This window comes from Oryctolagus cuniculus, chromosome 11 (genome assembly GCF_964237555.1).
Source record: "Oryctolagus cuniculus chromosome 11, mOryCun1.1, whole genome shotgun sequence".
Taxonomy (NCBI): Eukaryota; Metazoa; Chordata; class Mammalia; order Lagomorpha; family Leporidae; genus Oryctolagus; species Oryctolagus cuniculus.
The window spans coordinates 91,927,328-91,938,455 of NC_091442.1; positions in this window are offsets into that span (position 1 = coordinate 91,927,328).

The following is an 11,128-nucleotide window of genomic DNA, read 5'->3' on the forward strand; positions in this document are numbered from 1 at the left end:
AAGTACATTGATACACAAAATAAATGCCTCCATACAGCTGATCTGAGAAAGGTTTTTCTGGAATAAGTGCTTGCAAGGAGCTAAGAGAGTCAGGCTCCCTGAAAGGCCCCCTTGCTTGCTGTGGTCCGCAAGCGCTGGCCTTCCACCTACTCCTCCAGCAGGCCCAGGTGCCTCCCACCGGCACTCCCCTCTTTGCTCCATCCACCCTGCTCCTTCTTCAGTTTTATACATCACCATCACCTTGTCCAAAGGTCTTCTCTCACCAACCAACCCAAAGTTTTTCCCGATAGTCTCTCTCACGGTACACGCCATAATATATATATTCAATATCTCATAATACTGAAGATGCTTGGGGCCAGAGCTGTGGCATAACGGATAAAGCCACTGCCTGCAGCGCCGACATCCAATATGGGTGCCGGTTTGTGTCCCAGCTGCTCCTCTTCTGATTCAGCTCTCTGCTATGGCCTGGGAAAGCAGTAGAAGATGGCCCAAGTGCTTGGCCCCCTGCACTCACGTGGGAGACCTGGAAGAAGCTCCTGGCTCCAGATTGGTGCAGCTCTGGCCATTGTGGCCAACTGGGAAGTGAGCCAGCAAATGGAAGACCCCCTCCCTCCCTCCCTCCCTCCTTCTCTGTGTAACTCTGATTTTCAAGTAAATAAATCTTAAAAAAAAAAAAAAAAACTGAAGATGCCAGCAACTGCTAAGCCATTATCTTACATACTACAAAGGGAAAAATTGAAATGTCAATTAAGCTATGACATTTACAATTTTAGGGTGTATCCTGATGTCAAATATTTAAATATTGGAGGGGAACATGCCTTAGAATCAATGAGCACTGTATGTGGGTCTGTGTTCCCCACTTGTCAAAAGAGACACGTATGAAGGGACATGAATATATTGTGATTAAATAATGTGCTGTGAGAAGGTCTGATTTCATTCATGCGTCCATATTCTGTCTACTCAGGAAGTATCCTTCATTCATCAGCGTAAAAGACACAAAATCAAAAGATTTCTCCTGGAACATGAATACCTGTCAGTACTTGCTCATTGTATAGTTCAACTCCTTTCATAAACTTACAGAATCTGATCACTGACATAGATCATAGAACTAACTTCTGGGACCACGTACTGCCTCACTTGTGCAAAGGAAAGAATAAACCAGACAATCTCTACTGTCCCTTTAGCTATAAAAACTGATGGTATGGAAGTTGATGTCTTATAGAGTAGGTATTGTTTCTGTTCCGTATGGTATGCATTTTCTTAAAAAAGAGTGAGGAAGATATTGTTCAGTCAGCCAATAATTAAACCGACACTGGCCTGTGGACCCATTTGTCAGAGATTAAATGCATTATTAATTACTTGTATATGTTTTACCTGGGACATGAATACCCTAACCTACTGTAGCCCCAGGAGAATCCTCCACAGAAGCCAAAAAGAAGTTGCAATGCCTATTGAACTTATAGCATTATTGCTTTTGCAAAGTAAAAATGCTCTTATTGAAAATTCAGCTCCCTAAAAATATCATTTTCCAGCCTTCACTACCATATCGGTACAAAAAAAATATGCATTAATAGGAGTTAAGGAAGTCATAGGAACATTAGATACTGTGTGTTTTGGCATTCTCTGAAATGATATGTTAATTGCCTCATGTCATCTATCTTTCCTTTTATTCTCAATCTATAAACCATGACCCCAGCTGATCCCAGACAGTAACAATGGGCAACATTATGCTAACATGATGAGGACACTATCAACAAAGCTGCCTGGAAAAGAGTCCAGGTGACTGCACTGGTTCAACACACGCCAATTTAGAGAAGTGTTCTTAGATGATAGGAAAGATGCCAAGTACAGCCACTCAAGTGTCATTGCTCTATTGCCGCTTTGCTAGGTGTGAGACAGCATTTTGCCCTGTTAACTCAAAGCAAATAACGTTACAAAGTCATTTCCAGATTTACAGCTCAATCCAGAAGGTTGACGCTGAGAAGTCTCCATAATTGGATCAAATTTTCAATTCAAATGAATAGAGCAACTACGCCTCTCGTGCCTCATAAATCTCCAAATTTAACTCAAAGCCTGTTCCTTTCTTCCAGATGGCTGGTAAGGGGGGAGAACTAGCAAGCAAACCCAAGGAGACAAAGTTCCTCTGCCTTCAGTGGTGTCTGTCTCCCAGTAAGGGTACTGCAGCAGCACTGCTAACCAGAAATACCCAGGTAAACAAGACTGTTACATTTATGAAAGCTTTACTCCTTAGGAATTTCCACTCATAAAGCCATTAAACTAGATTTCTTTTCTTCAAAACTGAAAGACCAGGTAACAGATCCACCACAAAGTCATTTGCCCAGTGATTATCTAGAGTCACCGTTCCACCATTGCCATGTTTATCTTCCCAGAGACGGCGCCTGTCGCTTCACATCAGAGACTTAGCTCGGCTCTCTGGGGACTTGGCTCGGCTCTCTGGGAGGTTGTAGGTACTGAACCCCTCATCGTGCTCACTCAGTTCTTCAAGGGAAAATGTGTCTTAGGAAAGGCTGGAGAAGACAGGAGCAAAGAAAAACATGGCAAGGAACCAGACATCACCAGCAACTTTTCTCTTCAAAACTATTCCTGACAGTATGTGGTAAGTGCACTAGATGGAGGTAGCAGGTAGTGAAGATACGCAAGAGCACAGACTACAAACTCACACCGACTGACTCCTTGTTTTCTAGACTTCCAACAGGGCTTAGGTCTTAAGTGGAGGGGCCTATTGATTCATTTTTTTTTTTTCGGTATTTTATTGCTGTTGGAGTTAATTTACCTTTGCCCCAACATTATATGTTTAAAACCTGAGAAATCAGAGCTTCAAAGGAGGTGGGAACTGAATTTCACTTTGTTTTCTGATGGTAATAAAAACCCATCTTTTGTGACCAAAGACGTAGAAGAAAGGTCATAGCAGCATTGTTCATAGTGGCCACATTGCCCAATAGTAGTAGAAAAAAATAAATCATAAAAAAAGAATGTATAAATATTAAAATAAAATGGTGGGTGTGGAGCAGAGGAGGCTAAGCCACTGAGTGCCTGATATAAATTCCAGAGCCTGGAGGGTGGCATTGAGGTGCAGCAGGTTAAGCCGCCACCTGCAACACAGGCATCGCATACATGCAAATAAGTCCCCAGCTGCTCCTCTTCTGATCCAGCTCCCTGCTACTGGGCCTGGAAAGGGAGTGGAAGATGGCCCAAGCATTTGAGACCCTGCCACCCATGTGGAAAACTCAGACGAAGCTCCTGACTCCTGGCTTCAGCCTGGCCCAGCCCTGGCTGCTGCAGCCATTTGGGGAGTGAATCAGCAGATGGAAGATCTCTCTGTGTGTATGTTTCTCCCTCTCTCTTTGTAACTCTGCCATTCAAATAAGTAAATAGATCTTTAAATATAAAAATTTAAAAATAAATTCCAGAGCCCACAGACCTGAAAACCAAGAGCTCCAAATTCCACAGGCAAAATTAGATGAATGTCCCAGCTCTAAAACCAGTCCTCGTCCTTCCTCCACCTCTTTATGCTCTCAACACATTGGATGCCGCCCACCCTCACCTCCTTTATTCAGGCCAATGATTCAAGTACTTATCTCTTCCAGAAACACACTAACAGATACACCCAGAAATAAGGTTTTGTTGGCTATCTGGGTATTCCTGAGTGCAGTCAAGTTTATGATAAACTAATCATCACAGTATGTAAGTTATATCTTCATTTATTAAACCATGTCAGCACTTTAATATGTTTTGCTTCCCTCCTAAATTACACTTAAATTCTCCTTAAATTGTGTAGCTTAGAATTCAACTTTTCATCTGAATAATCCGACTAGCGCTGAATCTAACTACTACAAACCATTGCATACTATCAATTAGACCTCCAATTCCAGCTGTGAACAATGAGTTAATAATTTTAAAATAGAGATAAGATGGGGAGGGGCAGCGCTATGGTGTAGTGGGTAAAGCTGCCACCTGCAGTGCCAGCATCCCACATGGACACCAGTTCAAGTCCCGGCTGCTGCACTTCCAATCCAACTCTCTGCTACGGCCTGGGAAAGCAGTGGAAGATGGTCCAAGTCCTTGGGTCCAAGACCTGGAAGAAGCTCCTGGCTCCTGGCTTTGGGTCAGCTCAGCTCTGGTCATTGGGACCATTTGGGGAGTGAACCAGTGGATGGAAGACCTCCTTCCCTCTCTCTCTCTCTCTCTGCCTCTGCCTCTGCCTCTCTGTAACTCTGCCTATCAAATAAATAAATAAATCTTTTAGTTGAATGTATTATCTATGAGTTAGGTAAACTTAATTCATTTCTATGACTGTTGAATGTACTTTACTATTTATTCATATGTAGATTTCAGCTGGACTGAGATGAAACAGACCCCTTTGACCTATATAAAGAACCCATGGGGGCCAGCTCTGTGGTGTAGCTGGTAAGGCCACTGCCTGCAGTGCCGGCATGGCCAGTTCAAGACCCAGATGCTCCACTTCTGATCCAGCTCTCTGCTATGGCCTGGGAAAACAGTAAAAGATGGACCAAGTCCTTGGGCCCCTGTACCCACATGGGAGACCTGGAGGAAGCTCCTGGCTCCTAACTTTGGACGGGCATAGTATCGGCTATTGGGACTAACTAGGGAATGAACCAGCAGATGGAAGACCTCTCTCTCTTTCTCTCTCTCTCTCTGCCTCTCCTTCTCTCTCTGTGGTACTCTTTGGCCTGTAAACATACAATATACTTTCAGCCAATAAATACTATGAGCCTTATATATTGCTAATTATCAACAAGAAGGGTTTTTTTTTTTTTTTAAGATTTTATTTATTTATTTGGGAGGTAGAGTTACAGACAAAGGGAGAGACAGAAAGAAAGGTCTTCCTTCTGTTGGTTCACTCCCCAAATGACCACAATGGCCAGAGCTGTGCCAATCCGAAGCCAGGAGCTTCTTCCCGGTCTCCCATGTGGGTGCAGGGACCAAAGCACTTGGGCCGTCTTCTACTGCTTTCTTAGGTCACAGCAGAGAACTGGATTGGAAGAGGAGCAGCCAGGACTCGACCTGGCACCCATATGGGATGTCAGAGCTGCAGGCAGAGGATTAACTTATTGTTGTCATGGTGCTGGCCCCTCAACAAGAAGTTTTAATCCCACAGTGAATCTTTTCCTAAATATATCACCCATTGTAAGATTTAGAATGACTGCATAAACCACCTAATGTTAATATTAATCTAAGAAAAATGTTTAAAGGGAAGTTTGCTATAAAATACATTAGATACCATATTAGCACCTCATCACAATATACCCAAATACCCAAGACAAGCTACTTATGAAGAAAGGAGGTTTATTCCAACACATGGATTTTGGAGGTTCTCAGTCCAAATTTGAGAGGACCCTAATGGTTCAGCCACCCGGGAGGCTGGAGGATGGCAATGGTGGGATGTATGCAGGGGAATGATCACACAGTGAATCAAGAAGCAGAGAAAGAATGGCTGGGTCTTAGTCAGACCAATCTTCTCTTGAGAATTACCATCTGAGGACGTGCCCCCAGTGACCTAAGGCCCTCCATAAAGCCCACCTCCTGAACACCATAATTGGACTAAGCTGCCACACACTTCGTACCATTAATTTATGATTTGGGGGATTAAACTTCAACATGAGTTCAGAAGCCAAGTGGTGTTTAAACCATAGCACAAATAGATACAATGTAGGCTGATATATAATGTACGCAAAGCTAAATGGAATTGATTTTTAAAAGTTATGAGCTGGCTATCAATCACTAGTATAGAATAATCAAAACAGTCAAAATTGCTTTGGCGGCTTGAAATTCTCCTAATTCCTTTTGGATCCTCAGGTTATTAGTTAGTCTTTTAAACTGCAAGACAGAAAACATCTTATACTTATGTTTTCAATTTCCACTGGCAGGTTCACTTTATTCTTGGAGGGAGATAAGTGGCTCATGCCTAATATTCCTTCTGTAAATTAACCCCCTTTGGGCTCCATTCTCCTTCATTTTCCCATTTCCTTATTTTCCTAATTGTGGCTATTTTAAATGTCTCATTATATTGCTGCTATTGGTGAGAACCATTTTGCATTCTTTCAGGGAAAGGGCGGTTGTGTTAGATGAGATCCTCTAAGAAACAGACAGCAAGACATGATTGGCATGCAAGATAACCGTAGGCGGAAAGCCAGTCAGGGATAAAGAGGCTGGAGCAGAAGCGACCGGCAGAGGCTTCCCGGGTGCGACGCAGGGGGATAGACGTGGAAGAAGGGGAGGAGGAGGACAAAGTCCCAGGGCGGAGAAGTCAGCCTGCAGGGCAGTTCCAGGAAACCTTCAGATGAACAAGGGATGAGAGAGACAGAACTAGGTTTCAGCGAAGTCCTGCATCCCACGGACACGCAGTCCTGGGCTGGGGGCAGCCATCAGTAGCGGCTGCTTTGGTGGATTCTACAGAAAGGTGGCTGAAGCTCCGCGTGCGTGCTCCCCACAGCAGGGTTTTGGAAGGAGACGTCACTGTAAATGCTCATGGCCATCACAGCAGTATGCAAATAAAAAGTCGCTGTGCACTGAATGCTTGGGTCACCCCAAAATTCCTCCAATGTGATGGCATGTGAAGTAATCTGGGGTACGCAGTTAGAAGAGTCATGTGGGCGGGGCCTCCACGATAATTAGCACCTTCACAGGACAAGATGCCCAGAGCTCGCTGTTTCTCACCTTCTCCCTCCTTCTCTTTCTGTCCCCTCAGGCACCTGAAGAGGGGGGCTGGCATCATGGTTCAGTGGGTTAAGCCGCCCCCTGGGATGCAGCCGTCCCCTGTCTCCAATACAGTGTCCTGCGAATGTGCCTGCCACCCACCTGGGAGACCTGGCTGGAGTTCCTGCCTTGTAGCTTGGACCGGAGTGAACCAGCAGATGGAAGATAAAAGGTCTCTTTCTATATCTCTCCCTCTCTGCCACTCTGCCTTGCAAAGAAATGAAATAAATCCAAAAAAAAAAAAAAAAAAAGAAAAAAACAAAAAGTATGTGAAAAGGTCCCGTAAGCACCCAGCAAGAGCAGACACAAACCAGGAGAGGAGGCCTCTGAATCCAACCTACCTTGGCAGCACCGCGGTCTTAGACTTCCAGCCTGCAGAACTCGGAGGAAAGAAATTCCTGCTGTTGCAGCCACCCAGCCTGTGGTATTTGATTACAGCAGCCTGTTCTGACTAATATAAAAATGTTCACAAATCAGTGCATCTGCATCCTCCCATAGCTGTCAGAGTAATCCTGTCCAAGCAACATTTATTAAAATTTCACATTCTAACACTTTCAGGTTCATACTAGATTAGAACTGCATAGCGAGGTTTATAGTGATTGAACTGTATTTCAGGTTGTCCCCTTCCTATTAGACAAAAATCTGTAGGTCGGGGGGGCTGTGCCTTCCTGACACCTGGGATATTAGATTTGCTGCAACACATAATTGTGCTATTACTGGTGTGGTTATTTTTCACTGTGCCACACGGCACAGTGAAAAGGAAGGGAACCTCAGGTTTTGCTTTTTCTTCTGTTTCCATGGACACAAGTTTATAATTTTATAGGAAAGCCAAAATCTGTCATTCTCATTAAGTCTGTTCTTAGAGCTACTTTGCTAACAGCTTAGACTAATGCAGTAACATAATTAGGAACCGGCAAAGAAAACACACACAACGAAGGGAAATGAGCTCCTTCGTAAAGATATGAACAACCGAGCAGTGGCTATGAATTTGGCCCATGGCTTGGGAAAGGGATGAATTGAAGGCAATAAAGCACTTAATGCATGCGGGTGTTGTGGAGCATTGGATGCAGTCTCAGCATGCGGTGTGCATATAGCTTGCTTTTAAACTAGAAACACAGAATTAATGTTCCTTTTAAACGTAACACATCCTGATGGCTAGCACTATATCCATCTCCCAATGTCTTACACAAATTTGCTTGACAATTTCAAGAAACTGTCTTCGAAACACTTACCAGTCAATAAACAGTCATAATTATCTCCAGCCTAATTGATCCTAGCCTCACCTACTATCTCTCAGGACCAGGGACCTTGAGGCCATGTTGCATTGTCCTCAGAAAGGTTTCTTAAGTCCTTGCTGTGGGGGAAGAGCATGGACAGATTGAGAGAATGTGATATCAAAGATATAAACTTAGAAAAGCAAAATTAGGGAGAAGGCATTGTGGCACAGCAGGTTAAGCTGCCCACATCCCACATCAGAGCTCCAGTTTCAGTCCAGGCTCCTCCACTTCCCATCCAGCCTCTCGCTAATGCAACCTGGGAGGCAGCAGATGATTGCTCAGCTGGACCAAGCATACGGGGAACTAAATGGGTTCCTGGCTCCTGGCTTTGGCCTGACCCAGCCTCAGCAGTTGTGGACTTTCGGGGAATGAAGGAGCAAATAGAAGATCTCTCTCTCTCTCTCTCTCTCTCTGTCCCTGTCTCTCCCTCGCTCTGTCACTCTACCCTTCAAATACATTTAAAAAGAAAATAAAGCAAAAATTATGAAGTGATTATTAAATAATTAAAAATTACAATGGAATTAACATAACCCAAGTCTGTACTAACCTCATCCCAGAAGTGTTTGCTGTAGCACAGACCCACTTCTCCAGTGTGGGTTCCCACACACAGAGAGGTTCATGTAATTAGTCCAAGTGAACCCTGGAAAATCTGCTTTTTCAGGAACTCAAAGTCAGCTGACATGAGATCTACCCTTCACTTACAAAAATCCCTTCACCTTTGCCGCAGAACATACTCGATCAGAAGAGTGAACCCCATCGTCCTGCCCACAGGCACGGTTGAAGATTACGTAAAGCGTAAACACCAAGGGGTGAGAACATTGGAGGTCCCCTTAGAGGACTGTATCGTCACTTGACAGATAATGGGTGGTTTCATGGCAATGCTGAAATCATACCTGGATTTAATTATTAATCCAAAAACTATGCCAGATGAGCATCATCACACATTTTTAGTTAGATTTAGGAGCTCCCATACGTACAGACTTGAATTAAAGGTAGCCATGGTAACTGGAAATTTCATCACTGTCTTATAACCAGTTTTTTCTCCTCTGAGTATCATCCCAGCCCTGAGAAAGTATGTATGTGTGTGAATGTATGTGTGTGCCCAATTGTTCAGTGCTGGGATGTGAGGCTTAGGGGATGCACGTTGCCTATCTAACTAGAAAGGCTACTATCAAAGATTAATCAAATTGAACCCTCAATGTGAGAACAGAAATGCTGTTCAAATAATATATGTTATAGAGGAATCAATTCAACATTTCCTCCTCGCAGAACATGGTCTCATTCTGCACATGAATGTGTGTGTGTGTGTGTGTGTGTGTTTCTTTTAGGCAAGTGTGAACATTGAAGATTGACCTTTTTCTCTCTCCTTAGGTTAAAACTCGTTAGTGTGAGATTTCCCAATGTAAAATTTGCTGATGTAGGTAATGATGATCTGTTTAAAATAGATATTTTGACACAGCGTTTCTTTTTTTTTCTTTTTTTTTTTTCTTTTTTTTTTTGACAGGCAGAGTGGACAGTGAGAGAGAGAGACAGAGAGAAAGGTCTTCCTTTGCCGTTGGTTCACCCTCCAATGGCCGCCGCGGCCAGCGCGCTGCGGCCGGCGCACCGCGCTGATCCGATGGCAGGAGCCAGGAGCCAGGTGCTTTTCCTGGTCTCCCATGGGGTGCAGGGCCCAAGCACTTGGGCCATCCTCCACTGCACTCCCTGGCCACAGCAGAGAGCTAGCCTGGAAGAGGGGCAACCGGGACAGAATCCGGCGCCCCGACCGGGACTAGAACCCGGTGTGCCGGCGCCGCAAGGCGGAGGATTAGCCTAGTGAGCCGCGGCGCCGGCGACACAGCCTTTCAAATATCATGGTGGAGAGCTCATCTAGAATTGTTTTTAGGACCTACTGTGTGACAGGTTCCAGGCTCTTGAAAATAGATCCCTATTTTCTAATGGGGAGAGAGAATAGGCAAGTAAGCAAAGAGATGGACAGAATAGTTTCAGACACCGCCACAAAGAAAATGAAGTGAGTTGATTTAAAGAAAGGAACCAGGGCCAGTAAAGCTTGAGAAGAAGTTAAGTTAGCGTGGGAGATAAACTTTCATGGAGGAATTTAAGTTACAACCAGAATAACAAAATGAGGCTGGCCAAGAAAGGAGCTACAGCCAATAATCTCCAGGCAAAGGGCTAAGTGTAAAAGCTTGCAGTAGGAGCTTCTTGGTGTGTCCAAGGACTACAAAGAACCCGCGCAGGGCTAGGGACCAATGAGGGGAGAGGAGCAATGCCGGCAGACCAAATAGGTTAAGTGGGTTCTTTTAAGTAACACAACCAAGGGGTATTTGTTTATTTTCTAAGATTTATTTATTTAAAAGCCAGAGTTTGAGAGAGAAAGAGAGAATTCTTTCATCTGCTGGTTCACTCCCCAAACAGTTACAAAAGCCAGGGCTGACTCAGGCCAAAGCCACGAACTTGGAAATTCATTCAGGTCTCCCACATGGGTACAGGGGCCCAAGCTCTTGGACCATCTTCCACTGCTTTTCCATGCACATTAGCAGGGAGCTGGACTGTAAGTGGAGCAGCTGGAACACAAACCATGCCCTTATGGGATGCTGGCATTGCAGGAGGTGTCTTAACCCACTGCACCACAACACTGGTCCTCGGATACTTGTTTCTAGGCGCAGTTGAACCTCATTTACTCCGGCTGCTATATTGTGAATGGTGTTTGATAGAGCCTCACCATATCCTCTGATTATTACAGCAAAGAAAAATACATCACTAATCCTAAAGAAGCAATTGGTCCATTGTTTTCACTATTTAGTATTCATATTTTAATATGTCAATTAATACAGAATTTATTTGGTATAAATCTTGTCTATAATTTTTTTCTGATTAAAAAATCATAAAAAGAAACTGTCAAAAAAGAATTTATAAATATTTTTCCTACTAGCTGGGTTGTTTTTTTTAAAGATTACATATATTTGAAAGGCAGAGTTACAGAGAAAGAGAGAGACTGACATCATACATAAGAGTGTTAATTGTTAAATTAACAGGAGTCACGGTGCACTAACTCCCCATGCAGGACCTCTGTTCTCAATGAGTTGTATTGAGAGTTCATTGTAAAACTAGTT